Source organism: Chaetura pelagica, unplaced genomic scaffold (assembly GCF_000747805.2).
Source record: "Chaetura pelagica isolate M959 unplaced genomic scaffold, ChaPel_1.0 scaffold222, whole genome shotgun sequence".
NCBI lineage: Eukaryota > Metazoa > Chordata > Aves > Apodiformes > Apodidae > Chaetura > Chaetura pelagica.
The window spans coordinates 9,367,962-9,372,810 of NW_009952711.1; positions in this window are offsets into that span (position 1 = coordinate 9,367,962).

Here is a 4,849-nt window from a genome sequence, read left to right on the forward strand (position 1 = left end):
TATCCAAACTGTTTTTGGTAAATACAGTTAATTCCCTACTTTCTTCATCTATTGTACCCATTATATTTATGTCTGAAGGACCAGAAAGTACATTTAACTGTTATTTACAGGCACTGTTGATGTGCCTCCAACGTAATATATCACCAGTGCAGTCTTTGATTTAATTGTTGCCGTCACTCATTTTTGTGCACTAACACATGTAGGAGCTCCAAACGCCAAAATACTCTTGCCTTTTTTTTTCTGTGCTACATACCAGATTTTGTAACCTGTGTCAAGCTACCTCCAACGCTTACAACTTGTGAACAGAGGCCAACAATGAGCCTCCCCAGACACTAAATCATAATCTTCATGTTTTTCGTATTTCACATTCTAGCCACAGTTTCAACATCCATACCCCGTGACATTAGGGAAGAATAAATCAACAAGGATGACAGCTCCCTTGTAGAGACTGGTACGGCCCTGGGATCTGCCACACCCAACACCCACAGCCAGATGTCTTGAAGGGTTCTGCAGGATTAACCCCTTCGGGATCAACTAAGGGGTTTGTGCTGAACCTTTATTAAAGTAATTGCTCTTTCTTTCTTATTGTAGAAAGAGGTGAAAAAAACAACACACACCTTGATCAAGTTTAATAAAACTTTGACTAATTAAAAGGGAGCTATCAGTGATAATGAGGCAAATCATCCCTTGTACTTTCTTAAAGACAGGAATTAGAAGTTGAGAGTTAGTGTTTTACAGCATTCCTTCTTTCATACCATGCTGTGGTCCCACATGTTTATCAGGAATGACACAGTAAAAATTTCAAAACAATTTTAAGTTCACTTTTACAGACCTAGGAAGCTGCTTTACTTTTTGGAATAAGAATGCCCATTAACTGCCCTTCAGCAAAACAAGACTATTCAGACCTTAAATCAACAGGATTTCTAATCCAAAATCCATACAGTAAACTCTACAATTGTTTCTCTGAGTCTGATACAGCCCCAGGGACATAAATTTGCATGCAACTTCTAAGTTTGTGAATAGTCCCTGGGCTTAAAGTTGCACATGTGCTTAAGTACTTTGTTCAGTCAGGGTCTAAGACAGCTACTTTAAAACAAAAACAGAAGCCACGTATAGAGCAAGGCTGTTAAAGACAATTTTTCTCTATAAATACTGTACCAAAGGAAAAAAATGTAACAAAATAAACCTACTGATTCCTAGAAGCACATTATGAAACAACATTAAGTAAACAGCAGCTGAAAAGCCATCAGCCCATATTAATGCATGCCACTTAACATAAAAGAATAGAATAAATTTAATTTTTAAATAACAATAATAAACTTGAACCGTATCCAAGGTTCTCTGTACAGTATTGCAGGTAGAAGTATCTGTGGATATAAACAGGGAGCAAGTGGTCACAGCTTTCAGAGCAAGACCAGCCCCTATTCTTCATCTAGTTTATTTTGTGGATTTAAAAGTAGTTATCTAGCAATTTTGTTTGTCTCTTCTGTACAAGATGTGTTCACCTCTCCAGTTTGTATATGGCTTTTCATAAAAAATAACATGGTAGAAAGTATTGCAAGGCTAGCACTATCGAAAAATGTGCCTGTGAATATTTTACTTCCTAAAAATACTTCTGATTTGCTTTCCAGTGGGCTGGGATTCACATGGAACATCAGTACTTCTTTAAACACTAAGAAAGAATACCTTTCAGGTTTCCATCATTTGTGGAAGAAATTACAAAGAAAGTAACAGTTATTTCAGCTCTAGTTGAAAATAAACATACAATAATCAGCTTTGAACTTGGTCTGAAAAAATTAACGTGCCTGCAACTATTTTTCATTTGTGGAACATGCCACTAATAATGACAAAAACACTTGAAGTAACTATCCACTGTTCACAAGAAACAAACTCAGATGCAGTTTTTATAATTTAAATTAAATGCTCATAAATACCAACACTTATGGGCTAAAGGCATACTCTCATTTACCAACATTTCAAGGCAGAGAACTAATATATCATTGTATGGTTTGCACCAGTATCTTCCCCCCGCCCAGAGTTTTGTTCTTTATACATGTGCTGTATGAGCTAAAGGGTTAAGTAACCATTATATTCTAAAGAGCAAACTGTTTGCCTTAGGGCCATCTCCTCCTTACTCCTGATGAATTGCCTGACACTTCATGTATCATACATTACTTTTCACTAGGAAGTAACATTTGGTTCCAGTCTTACACCATAGACCTGACTGTGGAAGTCTGAAGCAATATGGCATAGACCTAAAAAAAAATTAAAGTATATCACCAACCCCTAAATACTGATGTACTAATTTATAAATAAGTATGATTATACTTTTTAAAATGGGTACAGAAGTATATAAAGAGAAATTCTATGCACATTAAGATGAATTAAAGATCAACTGTGAGAATCCATTTTCTGAGTGAGAAGACACTTTTCTGAACTAGAATAAAAGAAATGCTAATGCTATTGAGGGCTTTGAACTACAAATGTTTGTATAGACAGAATCTAAACACAAACACAACAAAGTTTTTTTAAAAAAAAAATTATCACAAACAGGATTTAAGTAGAAACAGCCCAACAAGTAGCTGGCAGAAACTGACCTAGGTTTCAGCACAAAGGTGCAGTATTGATTTTTTTCAGTGCATTCTGCAGAGAAAAATAGGTAAAAGTCCTGCTTGGAACAACACTAGGAAAGCAAAGGTGAAAATAGGGACACTGACTTCTGGCTTAGATTTTTTTGTCACAAAACATTTTGATGCTCATTTTCAAACACAGCCCTCAGTGTGTTGTCACTTCTGTGTGTCAGAACTTGCTCAGGAAGTACAAAGGCAATTAAAAAAAATTAAATAAATATATATATATACACACTTGCCAGTGCTCAACTTTTCCAGGCTATTCAAAAGCCAGATTAATGACATACCATCCAAATAAACTATATTGACTTTGCAAACTAAAATACTTCAGTAAGTACTTCAGTGTACAAAGCTCTTCAAATACTATATGAGACAGCAAACCAACCTTTTCTAATTAAAAAGGGGGGTTGAAGTTTGAAGCAGAGATTGAACTTCAAGAGTCAGAATGACAGTTTTCTCTTAATTTTAAACATTTTCTCTTGCTGTCTTGCTTCCTAGCAAAAAGCTATACTTAATGGATAATTTTTTATAATCCTGCATCACAGTATTTACTTATCAAGCTGGGCGTTTCAGGATATAAATGTTCCCCCATTAAATGGTGTGCTGTTCTATGGTGGAAGGAGCTCCTTCCATTAACTATGCATCTGATGCGTTTATGATGGAGTACTAAAGAAGAAACAAGATTTAACAAAAATAATTAAAAAAATCAGCAGCCAAAATCAGGACCTGGTGCAGAAAGCAGAGCTGTTGGCTGGAGGATGTGCTCCTGAGCTTGGCCCAATTTCCTGTGATCTTAGGCTAAATGATTGTAGGACACCAGGAGTTCCATATACAGCTTCCACTGCCACTGCTTCACACCTCTGAATCACCAGTGCACCCTCCTCCCTTAACGTTCCTTACCACAAAGGTACAGCAAGGGTTAATTCATAAACATTTATAAAGTGCTTAAGACTGCAGAAGCTCTGGATTGCAGGCTATGCAAGGACCAAACATGAATTTTAATCAAAATACATCTATTAGAGGAAGGAAGTGGCCAGTGTAACAGCTACCAGAACAAAGAGGAGAAAGGATGCCTTTTTTGAACACACCATGTTCAAAATATTCAGTGTAGAAAAAAAAAAAATATAACACTGGCTCCTGCAGTGGGGAACAAGGACAAGAAGCAGACTGAGATGACAGTCTTTAGGGGAAGCAGGGGGATAGGAATAGCTGAGCTAAAGCAGAGGGCACAGAGCTCAGGAAAGTATATTTCTCAAACAACAGCTGTCAGCAAACAGATACAAAATTCATTTACAAAACAGAAGTCTGACATCTCCCTAGTTAGCTTATTTAACAGCCTGTTTATTGTTACCAATAAACACAGGGAGGCGAAGATCTGATGTGTGAAGTTCTACAGTTTCTGCTCTTTAAATCCTATTATACAGCCGACGAACACAGTTCTGTATGTTTTACTTCAGAGCTTTTTTGCTTATGTGAAAAGTAACATTAAAAATAACTGATAAAAAAATACTGCAAGTTGCAAAGTCGACACTTAGGCTGCTAAGAAATGCCAAAGGGCTTGCATGTATGTGTGCACCACAATCCTGTTCTGTGTTTTACAGTACGACTATCTGATTATTCCATTGAACAGGATGAGACATATCAAAGATAACAAATAAGTCAGCATTATCCTTTACATGTCCCAAGTGAACCAATTCCCCTAGAAGGCACATCATTATAAATAAATTAGTACCATAACACAGAAGGCAGCCAGATTAAGACCATCCAGGCAAACACTATTCCTAACTTGAGAAAGCACAATAAAACTGGAGCGTGTTCTGGAACTTTCCTGATGTGAGCCTATGTCAATTTCACAGTCATTTCGCCTACACATATGTGTATTTCAGTAATTCCCTACGACCACAGAAACAGGTCCTTCACCCCTATCAAAGTCTTTCCAAGGCAGCAATTCACCATCATCGAAAACCACCCAAGTATCGTAGCAGAAGCGGCAAAACCTCATGTCCTCTGGCAGTTAAAAGCAACAGCAAAACGGAGGTGAGAAGCAACCCCGTCCTCGGCCGGAGCACAAGCAAGACAGAGTGACCCACGCCTGGGCCCCTGAGGGGCTCCGGGGACACGAGGGAAGCAGCGGGGCCTCTCCTAACGCAGCTCCCGCCGCGCCCTCGCCCGTTCGGCCTCTGCCCGCGCACGCCCGGTCCCGCCGCCCCTCGAAGCCG